A 12,248-nucleotide genomic window follows, 5' to 3' on the forward strand; every position below is an offset into this window, starting at 1 on the left:
AGTATACTATGGCGTTTTTTTGCGCCAAAATTCATGATGATTTTTTTTTCAAAGAAAACCTTTCTGGAGTGTTTTTCACGGCCTGCTTTACATGATTTCATCATATGGAACCTTTTGACAACATGTTGAAAAATGACATTTTTTGACATAGTATAGTAAGGCGTTTTTTTGCGCCAAAATTCATGATGATTTTTTTTTCAAAGAAAACCTTTCTGGAGTGTTTTTCACGGTCTCCTTTACATTATTTCATCATATGGCACGTTTTTACAACATGTTGTAAAAATCGCATGTTTTTTCGACATAGTATAGTAAGGCGTTTTTTTGCGCCAAAATTCATGATAATTTTTTTTTTCAAAGAAAACCTTTCTGGAGTGTTTTTCACGGTCTCCTTTACATTATTTCATCATATGGCATGTTTTTACAACATGTTTGAAAAATGGCATTTTTTTTCGACATAGTATAGTAAGGCGTTTTTTTTGCACCAAAATTCATGATGATTTTTTTTCAAAGAAAACCTTTCTGGAGTGTTTTTCACGGCCTGCTTTACATGATTTCATCATATGGAACCTTTTGACAACATGTTGAAAAATGACATTTTTTGACATAGTATAGTAAGGCGTTTTTTTGCGCCAAAATTCATGATGATTTTTTTTTTCAAAGAAAACCTTTCTGGAGTGTTTTTCACGGTCTCCTTTACATTATTTCATCATATGGCACGTTTTTACAACATGTTTGAAAAATCGCATTTTTTTTCGACATAGTATAGTAAGGCGTTTTTTTGCGCCAAAATTCATGATGATTTTTTTTTCAAAGAAAACCTTTCTGGAGTGTTTTTCACGGTCTCCTTTACATTATTTCATCATATGGCACGTTTTTACAACATGTTTGAAAAATCGCATTTTTTTTCGACATAGTATAGTAAGGCGTTTTTTTGCGCCAAAATTCATGATGATTTTTTTTTCAAAGAAAACCTTTCTGGAGTGTTTTTCACAGCCTGCTTTACATGATTTCATCATATGGAACGTTTTTACAACATGTTGAAAAATGACATTTTTTGACATAGTATACTATGGCGTTTTTTTTGCGGCAACATTCATGATGATTTTTTTTTCAAAGAAAACCTTTCTGTAGTGTTTTTCACGACCTCCTTTACATTATTTCATCATATGGCACGTTTTTACAACATGTTTGAAAAATCGCATGTTTTTTCGACATAGTATAGTAAGGCGTTTTTTTGCGCCAAAATTCATGATGATTTTTTTTTTTCAAAGAAAACCTTTCTGGAGTGTTTTTCACGGCCTCCTTTACATTATTTCATCATATGGCACGTTTTTACAACATGTTTGAAAAATTGCATTTTTTGACATTGTATACTATGGCGTTTTTTTTGTTGAAAAATCACATTTTTTTTTCGACTCAGCTGCATGCCTTCATCCACCCGGCCTCCGTTGACTCGTCCCGCCTGCCGTCTCTGGAGCTGAAGCTGGATTGCAACAGACCAAAGTACAGTCCAATCACGATGCCAGCTGCCTCTCAAAAGGCTCCTTCATCTGGCAGGTGGCGCCACTTCTTCTGAGGGGAAGCTGAGCTGGCCCGGCAGAACTTTGGAGATGTGTTCCTGTGGTTGGTGGGGAGATAGAGAGGGACCTTTGAATTGTTCAGAAAGGAAAACAGGGAAACCACTGGTAGTTTTAGTTTAGGGTGCTACTGCGGTGTGTTTTTGGGTTTTAAGAGGTGAACAGGAAGAGTTTTTTTTCGTATTGATTATCTTTTACTTTGTTCCTGGTTGGAATGCCCATCAATGTCGACATAAGTTCACTTTTAGTTCTGTTCATTTATTTTTATTTTACTAACACCCATTTGCTTTTAAGCCCCTCACATGTTGTTGTAAACTCACTCTTTCAAATAAATACTCATCTAACCCTCTGGAAACCAGCGTTTGGACTGTTTTTCTGTTGCTCCTCACCTACTTCAGACAGCCGGGACAAAACAACGTTTTGTGGACTAAAGGCTATTCTATGACCTTTTTAGGGCGACATACTAATCTATGACGTTTTTGTCACATTTTGGACGACATACTAAACTATGACGTTTTTTCCACATTTTGGACGACATACTGAACTATGACGTTTTTTCCACATGTTGGACGACATACTAAACTATGACGTTTTTTTCCACATTTTGGACGACATACTAAACTATGACGTTTTTTCCACATTTTGGATGACATACTAAACTATGACCTTTTTTTCCACATTTTGGACAACATACTAAACTATGACGTTTCTGGTCACATTTTGGATGAAATACTAAACTGTGACCTTTTTTTCCACATTTTGGACGACATACTAAACTATGACGTTTCAGTCCAATTTTAGACATCTTCAGGAGAGGATATCTCCTCATCTGTCATCATTCATCTGTAAAATACTCTTTAAGAACATTCACATAAACATCAGTGAAGTTTTACTGGTATAGATATGTGGACAAAATTGTTGGTACCCCTCGGTTCATGAAAGAAAAACCCACAATGGTCACAGAAATAATTTGAATCTGACAAAAGTAATAATAAAAATTCTATGAAAATTAACCAATGAAAATCAGACATTGCTTTTGAACCGTGGTTCAACAGAATTATTTTAAAAAATAAACTCATGAAACAGGCCTGGACAAAAATGATGGTACTCTTAACTTAATATTTTATTGCACAACCTTTTGAGGCAATCACTGCAATCAAACCATTTCTGTAACTGTAAGAAAAGAAAAAAGACAAAAACTAATATTTTCAGCTGAACTAAAGATAGATTTTGTGATTTTTCTGCTCACATGTGTTGTTGTAAACTTCCTCTTTCAAATAAATAGCCTCCTAACCCTCTGGAAACCAGCGTTTGTCCTGTTTTTGTGTTGCTCCTCGGCAACCCTAGACAGCCGGGTCGTAATGTTGTTGAACAACACACCATACTATGACGTTTTTACAATGACGGTTCTACTATGGAACCAGTTTGACATGTTCAGGCGTTCTTTGTGTGAAAACTCAGAGATTTCAGGTATCAGAAGGTGGTTTTCAACTTTCTTTGTTAACTTTCTGCCTCAACTTTAAACTAAATTTACTTCACTATGCCAGCCCTCTGGACTTCCAGTAAGCTGTGTTCCTATTGGCTGTCCAGGTGGCTGCTTGGTGTTATCAGGAACACCTGAGCAGCTCAGTGTCTTCCTGCTTTATTTAGCTGCAGACAAACATGTTCTCTGCTTCTCTTCACCACCAAACCGGGTTTGGTTCCATTGCTGTGGTTTGTTCTTTAGGCGTTGGTTTGCAGCTTCCAGCAGTAAAATCGTCTTTAATGTGTTTCTTGGTGTGTTTTAGGGCTTTGTACTGGATAGTTGTCTTGGTAAATGTGCTTCTTTAGCCACAGTTAGCACATGGCGTTAATGTGTGCAGTGATTAGTGGATTTGGTGCAGCTGTGTCTTTATCTTGGCTGTAGTGAGTCTTTAGAGGTTTTTGCTCAGACACATTCTGTATTCTTGTTTGAGAACCAACGTTGGTTGTCCAGAAGGTAAGAGTTCCTGTCCTGATTCTCTATTCTCAGAGGTTCTCTGGTAGGCTGCAGGAGACTTTAGCATTTGGGTTGTGCTAGTTTGGTTTTTGTACGGTTTCATTTGGATGACTATCTTGAGGCCCCTCCATGTGGTTTAGTGAGGTTTTCTGCAACAGTTCTACAAAGCAGCCTGCAGCAGAAGAGACTTTGAGAGTTTTTAGGAAGTTCTGGAGAGCAGACTTTAGAGCAGCAGAAACATTTGTCAGCAGTTTGAGCAGGAGAAGGTGAGCTTTAGAGTAGAAATGAGAAGGAAACCTTCTTGACCCGTGTGGTGAGGTCCTGTACCAAGAGTTTGAGCAGGTTGTGAAGAGTCTGTAGTTCTTTGGTCTGAAAGCACAAGAAGAGTCGACTCATTAAAGGAGAAAACAGGAGATATTGTTGGTTCTTCTGTCGCTCTGCAGTTTCCAGTTTCCTTAGACTAAATATCAAGTTTATATTTTAAATGATTTCCCATGTGAGCCCAAGAAGACCTCAATAAATTCCCTCCATCCCCTGGACACAACACATTTTTATTACCATGTTAAATCTTTTTTTTTTGTATGTTTATGAGTTTTAATCATAGTTTTTTCTCTTTGCTTGTTTAGTTTTGTCATCTGTGTGAAAGGTGTTAAACAAATAAAGTTGAATTAATAAACTAAATAATTGACTAACTCATGATTGTGACAACAGAAATATTTTCATTGTGGTTTAAGGGTTTGTTTCATTTTTAAGGTTGGGGTTAAAATCTTGACAGAAAAAAGATTAAAGAAAAAAACTACATTAAAAAAAGCAATTAAATCAAAGGAAAAAAGCATTTAATAGAATAAAACTTTTCAAAAGAAAATTAAATGTTAAATACAATTAAATGATATTAAACAGACAAAATATTTAATTAGATAATTAAACAGAAGATACAAAACGTAATTATGAAATTTAACAACATTTTTTAAAGAAAAATATTAAACATTAAAGATGAAATATTTTAGATAATTAAACATTTAAAAATACAATTAGACAAGTAGAATATTAAACATTTAAAAAATACAAAACATTTAATTAGATTATTAAACCTTTAAAATGACATTTAATTTAAAAAAATTAATGTTTAATTAGAAAATTAAATCTTAAAGACAATAAAACTTTAAATAGGAATTAAACAGAAAATACAATGAAGCATTTAAAAAGAAAATTAAACATTAAAAGGTGGTAAAACATTTAAAAAGAAAAACCTTAAAGATTTAATCGAAAAATTAAACATTGGGATAGCAAAGGAAAATTTTCAAACAAGCCGATAAAACATTTGAAAAAACAACAATTAAACATTAAAAAGGCAAAATATTTGGAAATCAAATCAAACATTAGAAAAGAATAAAAGGTGAGAAAAGAGCAAAACTAAACATTTAAGAAGAATCAAACTAAAGACAAAACATTTGAAAAGACACCAGTTAAACTTTAGAAGATCGAATTAAACAGAAGAGACAATAAAACGATGAAAAAGAGCAAAAACAGATAAAAGTCTTAAAGCGTTTTCTAGTCTGAAATGAAAACAAGTTGTTTCTTCAAACATTTCCTCTTTCTATGTACTTGGTTTGATTGTGGACAGATTTACTAAGAACTCATTTCATAAAACTGCTTTTCAGATAAAGTCTACTAGTCGTTGAAGGCATCGATCAAACTGTTACCTTCTGATCTCCACAAACTTTACTATTCAGTGAAGAGAATCAAAGTTTGTTGAGGATTTCTAAAAAACCCACAGGTGAAGGTCTGAGCTGAACTAAGATGGATGATCTAAATGTGAAATCAAGACTCATGGTCACAAGTTTTAAGGCTTCTGTTAACCACAAAGTTCAAACTAACAGAAAAGTACTGAGAAACTTTTAAAACTTCAGTCCTCAGACTGTCTGAAGGTTCAAACTAACAGAGAAGTACTGAGAAACTTTTAAAACTTCAGTCCTCAGACTGTCTAAAGGTTCAAACTAACAGAGAACTACTCAAGAACTTTTAAAATTTCAGTCCTCAGACTGTCTGAAGGTTCAAACTAACAGAGAAGTACTCGGGAACTGAGAAGATATCAGTCCTTGGACTGTCTGAAAGTTAAATCTAACAGAGATCTACTGTGGGACTTAGAAAATTTCAGCCCTCAGACTGTGTGAAAGCTGAGGTCCTGAGGACTCGGGAGGTGTGGAGGCTTTGGAAAGTCTTGGAACTGAGGGTTCCACCCTCCAGCACAAAGGGTGAAGTCCAACCTCCTGAGAAAAACGGTCGAGTCGAGACTCGAGTTAAAAAAAAACTCGAAAACAACAAAAAATAGATGATAAATGCGCAAAAAAAAGAAGAATTTGTATCTGAGCGAGTAGCTCAGGAGGATAAGAAGAGGACTCCCAAGCGGAGGGTCGCAGGTTCGAGACCCGCCAGTGGCAGTTTTCTTTGTTTGTCTTTGTCAGGATTTTGAGAAAATTTAAGAAGTGTCTGGTCTTGAACCAGCGACCTGTAGCTCCATAGGCAAATCCTTAACTCACTGAGCTACAGATCAGATAAAATAACATAATTTCGTCGTCCCTTTGTCATCGTAGTTGCTGAAGTCACCACATGGGTGGAGCCAAGGCGGAGTCTGGGTGGAGTCAGGGCGGAGAGTAGGCGGGGAGGTGGGTGGCGGCCTCCCCCCTCTACTCCCCCACCTCCCCTCACCGCCCACCACACCTTCCCCCGCCCGTCGAGTTCTTCGAGTCTCCACGAGTTCTTCGAGTCGCCACAGGTTTTCCCCAGTTTCTGGAGATTCCACCAGGTCAGAGGCAGAACAAGTTGTCATGAAGAGGTGTTGGAGTCGGCCAGGATGGACTGACTTTTTACAGCGACGAGAAGGAAGACCACTAGCAGAGCAGGTCTTTAACCACCATCCATAAAATCCATGGAGTCGCTCCAGAGAAATGAAGGGACTTCAACTTTTATCAACCTCCATCCACATGTTCAACTTCATATCTTTACTTTGACATTTTTAGCACCACAAACCTTTTGTATCACACTTTATTATCATTTATTAGGACTTTCATGGAATCCACCAGCAGATTTAGTTTTTGTTGACAAACTTTATTCTTGTCATCGTGGGACTGCAGTATTTCAAACTCTTCCTTCTATTTGACCTCATGTTTATTAGTTTTGGTGGAGAAACTTATTTTAATTGTCCATTAGTCTCTTTAAAAAACAAATAATAAATTGGATTAGTCGAGAGCTTTAAATTTCTTACTTTGTCATATTTTAAATAAGACAAAAAAATATAAAAATAAAGCGTCTTGAGACAATTTGACCTGTAATTGGCATTATATAAATAAAATTGAATTAAAATTGTATGTATCTTGTAATGTTGGAGTAATTCAGACATATATGTTGGAAAAAACATTTTCTTTGTCCATTAATCTGTTGATTGTTTTCTCCACCAATTCATTTCTTGTTTTGGTTTATAAAATGTCAAACCCAAATATATTCAGTTTACTGTCATAAAACCCAAAAAGATTTACAACCATGATGCAGGAATCAGGCAGTTTTTCACTTTTTATCTTAGTTTAGTCAGAAAGATAGTTGATAATGTGTGAATTGTTGCAGCTTGTGAGCCGTAGAAGGTTTTAATCTTTGGGGCCGAGTGTCAAAAAACATTTAGAAACCAACATCAACAAAACACTCAACAAAGATTTGAACATCATTTGCATGACAATGTCTAATTAAAGGACATTTATTTCCAACGTAAATGTGTGATATTCATCCTCTGGAGCTTTCTCTTCACATCGTCTTCCACCTGGACTGGTTTGGTCAGGAGCTTGTGCAACAAACATTTGAAAAACTGCACTTTAACAACAATGAATGACACTGAAGTTTAATCTCTACATAAATGAGAGCGAGTCTGGATGTGCTGCTCTTTCATTAACTCCTAAGTTTAGGGAAAGTTCAAACAAAAGAGGACAGTTCAGATAAGACTTGAGAATGAGCTTATTTTGAACAAATATCTCAGACTTTCTGAGCTTCAGCACCTATAGCAAGATATTTTAACAACAAGCAACTCAAGAGATCCAGAAGTTGGAGAGAGTTAGCTTTAGCTGAGCCAAAGAACATGTGGGATGCTAACCTAGCAAAGATTTCAGACTTTTCTCTGTGAATTCTCAGAAATAATTTACTATTTAACTCAGTCTCATTAAAACAGACTCTAATTCAGTGTCATCCATGCATATTAAAGAGCAGTTACCCAAAATGTTTGCTGCATGAGCTCCAACAAAACCTGTCCAGGTAGAAGGCCACTTTGACAAACAGGAAGTGGACGATTCCAAGCAGATTTATAGAAGGGGGAACCGGACTCTACTAAGTGTGGTCGAGTATAAAGGGGTGTTTTGTGGGTTTTTAAGGCTGATAATGATTATTAGTAAGACATTTGGAGTATATTCATTTGGATATTCATTTGCAGTAAATGAAAGTATTTAAAATCTTGGAGTTAAACTGAGAAGAACACAAACTTTAACAGAAAACTTTGTTGATACGTTTTTGTTTTGTTTACAGATGTTAAGTTAAAGGAGTTTTATTCGTGACGTATAATCAATCAAATCACTCCAAAAGACAGAGCGACCACAGGTAGATAAAGGTTCAGAGCCAAAGTAACACCATTTTTAAATGTATTTATTACTGTAAATCAGTAAAAAATAAAATACTGATAATCAGTAAATCAGTCAGCCCACAATTACTACAATTCTACAATGTATGTCTCTTTCCTTTGACTTGTTATTTGTACAATATACGATGTATATTATGGCGTTTTTTCATACCAAAGTCTATACGATGATGTTTTCTAAGAGACATACCATGCTACTCTGTTCTGGCCCTGGGCCACTGCACTCCTCCTCTGTTGTTTTCTGGATTGTACTCAGCTGCATGCCTTCGTCCACCCGGCCTCCGTTGACTCGTCCCGCCTGCCGTCTCTGGAGCTGAAGCTGGATTGGAATAGAACAAAGGACAGTCCAATCACGATGCCAGCTGCCTCTCAAAAGGCTCCTTCATCTGGCAGGTGGCGCCACTTCTTCTGAAGGGAAGCTGAGCTGGCCCAGCAGAACTTTGGAGATGTGTTCCAGTGGTTGGTGGATGTGTGGGGAGATAGAGAGGGACCTTTGAATTGTTCAGAAAGGAAAACAGGAAACCCATTGGTAGTTTTAGTTTAGGATGCTACTGCGGTGTGTTTTTGGGCTTGAAGAGGTGAACAGGAAGAGTTTTTTTTTCATATTGATTATCTTTTACTTTGTTTGGAATACCCATCAATGTCAACATGAAGTTCACTTTTAGTTCTGTTTATTTATTTTTATTTTACTAACATTCATTTGCTTTTAACCCCCTCACATGTTGTGTTGTTGTAAACTTACTCTTTCAAATAAATACTCGTCTAACCCTCTGGAAATCAGCGTTTGGACTGTTTTTGTGTTGCTCCTCACCTACTTCAGACAGCCAGGACAAAACAACATTTTGTGGACCAAAGGCTATACTATGACATTTTTAGAGCGACATGTTATACTATGATGTTTTTAGAGCAACATGCTATGCTATGACGTTTTTTGGAAGACATGCTATACAATGACGTTTTTTGAGCGACATGCTATAGTATAACGTTTTTTGGACCAAAGGCTATACTATGACGTTTTTAGAGCGACATGCTAAACTATGACGTTTTCAGAGTGACATGCTATACTATGACGTTTTAAGAGCGACATGCTATACTATGATGTTCTTTGGACGACATGCTATGCCATGACGTTTTTTGGACTACATGGTGTTTTTTTGAGCAACATGCTATAGTATGACGTTTTTGGACCAAAGGCTATACTATGACGTTTTTAGAGCGACATGCTAAACTATGATGTTTTTTGAGTGACATTCTATACTATGACGTTTTTTTGAGCCACATGCTATACTATGACATTTTTAGAGCGACATGCTATACTATGACGTTTTTTGGATGACATGCTATACTATGACGTTTTTAGAGCGACATGCTACTCTACGACGTTTTTAGACCAAAGGCAATACTATGACGTTTTTAGAGTGACATGCTATATGATGACGTTTTTTTGAGCGACATGCTATACTATGATATTTTTAGAACGACATGCTATACTATGATGTTTTTTGGATCAAAGGTTACACTATGACGTTTTTAGAGCGACATGCTATACTATGATGTTTTTAGAGCGACATGCTCTACTATGACGTTTTTAGAGTGACATGCTATACTATGACGTTTATTGGGTGACATGCTATACTATGATGTTTTTAGAGCAACATGCTCTACTATGACGTTTTTTGAGCGACATGCTATATAATGACGTTTTTAGACCAAAGGCTATACTATGACGTTTTTAGAGTGAAATGCTATACTATGACAAGTTTAGATCAACGTGCTATGCTATGTCGTTTTTAGAGCGACATGCTATACTATGACTTTTTTGAGCGACATGCTATACAATGACATTTTTAGAGCGACATATTAGTATGAATTTTTTTTGTTTTAGTTTTTTGTTGTTTTTTAGCAACATATAAGAATTTAAACAGTTTTGAAAATTACTATACTTTGACTTGTGCAATAAATATTATTCTATGGCACTTTTTAGATGACATATTATACTCTGATGTTTTATTGAATAACATACTATTTTGACAATATACTGCACTATGACATTTTTTGAACCACATATCATACATGACAATTTTAGGCAACATCCTATCATTTTGCACTTTTTGAACCACATAATAATCTGTTTTGTTTTTTGTTTTTTTTTTGCCAAGCTATACTATGAACTACAGGCCATACTATGTTATTCTTGAAAAGTATACTATACTTTGACATTTTCTGAATTACATCCCATACTATGGCATCATACACAGAGTGCTTTGGTTACATGTTGATTTATAATCTAGATTTTTTTCTGTTTTGTTTTTTGACAGGATTACCACAGACCTGACCGTGAACACCGTTGACACCCACCTGAGGGAGACGCTGCCTAAGATCTCAAGGCTGCTTGGTCGTGGTCTTTCTGGTCCTGCTCCAGAACGCCTTCATCAACTACATCTTCTTTTGAAGAGGCCCTCAGATGCTGCAATCTCTGACCTTAAGGAGGAACTGCTACTTTCACTCTGTAACGAGACAGCGGTTATTTTAAAGACCCAGCTCCTGGCGGCTTTGAGTCAAAGTTTAACACCCATCAAAACGGAACTACAGACAGTTAAATCTGAGCTGTCGGTCAGTATTTCAAACATCAAGTCCGACCCGGCTGCCCTAAAGCACACTGTGAGTGAAACGGAAACTTCACTCTCCACATCACCGACGACATCGTCACACTCCAAAGCAGAGCACCTGTCTGCTGAACTTTTAAAAGTGGACAATAAATGTGAAGAATGTGAGCAGCAGCAGACTGTGAGCAGCGGAACAGATGTGATCAGAAAGAAGTCATTTTCTTTTTTATTTTCTTTCTGGTTGACTTGATGCTGTCAGATGCAGATGTTGGAGCTGATTCTGATCTTTCAGGATAAAAAGCTGCTTTTCCTTCACAGACTTTTCAGGAAATTATTCTATCAGGTTTTCTCTGCTATTTATATTTCATTATCTGTGATTACTTCATTATTTCTTTATTGGAAAATAAAGTTTGAGATATAAAGACTCATTTAGTTATTTTATTCCTTAAATCTTTGACGTAGCAGGACTAAACTTCCATTTTCCTTCTTGTACTTCTGATACTAGAACTAAACGTATCTTCAACACGGATCATCTGCTTTTAATGAATCAACAGCAACATCACAACAACAAATGAGACAATTTTCAACAAATTAATGAAACTGATGTCATTTAAAACTATCACAGTCTGTTTTAGTGTAAAATTAAAGCTGATTACTGACAACTAGAACATTAACGTTACTGTTTTAATCACATTTAAGTTTCCTGAACGTTACATTAATGTCAACCAGCCACAGTTTTATGAACTTAATGAACCACATTACAGGAACACAACACACTTCAGCTGTTTACATGAAACTCAACACAAACATCGTTAGCTTGATGGTACGTTAGCTTTAATCAGGCTACGACTGAGCAGCTAACTCGGTTAGCATCGCTAACATTAAAGCTAATATTTACTATGCTAACTTTCTTCTCTGGTCAACACACACTGAAACAAACTCCACCAACATCTGGAGTGCATGGCACACATTATATCTGACACTAAAGCTGCATATAAAGTGCATTAAAAGCGGCACCGATTCGAAAATAAACATTTACTTACCAAACTATCAGAGTCCTTTCAGTGTCTGCTGGTAGAATCAGCCGAAGGTAGAAAACTGGTTAAAACAAGCCAACGGGCAGGAAAACTGTCTGTGGAAAATGTTCTGCTGCTGCACCGATAAATAAACCAACAGTTATTAAATCAGAATTAATCCAAACGAGGAGAGCAGAGTCTCTGCTTCCTCCTCCATAGGACCTGTCAATCATTCCAGACCGGACTGTCAATCAAGTAGTCCCGCCCCCTGGCTTCGCAAAACTTTAACGCTCTATAAAAAAAAACATCAATATTGATTTATTTTAAGATCGGCCACCTGATCTCTCATTTTGACCATGAAAACTAACGAAAAAAATGTATGTACAGTCTATGCACTCT

The 12,248-nt window shown here is 36.3% G+C and overlaps 1 long non-coding RNA gene across 2 annotated transcripts; it reads right to left on the reverse strand.

Annotated features, from left to right (window-relative positions):
• Positions 1-3,281: 3,281 nt before the first annotated feature.
• On the reverse strand, positions 3,282-12,065 carry LOC129347964 (uncharacterized). Of its 2 annotated transcripts, XR_008600333.1 has the most exons (4): positions 11,877-12,065; positions 10,586-10,734; positions 8,418-8,718; positions 3,282-3,924 (listed from the first exon to the last, which is right to left on the reverse strand). It is a non-coding gene; the product is annotated as an uncharacterized LOC129347964 (long non-coding RNA). The 2 variants fall into 2 exon arrangements; XR_008600334.1 differs by lacking the exon at positions 3,282-3,924 and having other exon boundaries at positions 8,220-8,718; positions 11,877-12,051.
• Between the last annotated feature and the right edge of the window lie 183 nt (positions 12,066-12,248).

This window comes from Amphiprion ocellaris, chromosome 22 (assembly GCF_022539595.1).
Source record: "Amphiprion ocellaris isolate individual 3 ecotype Okinawa chromosome 22, ASM2253959v1, whole genome shotgun sequence".
In the NCBI taxonomy this organism is placed as follows: Eukaryota; Metazoa; Chordata; class Actinopteri; family Pomacentridae; genus Amphiprion; species Amphiprion ocellaris.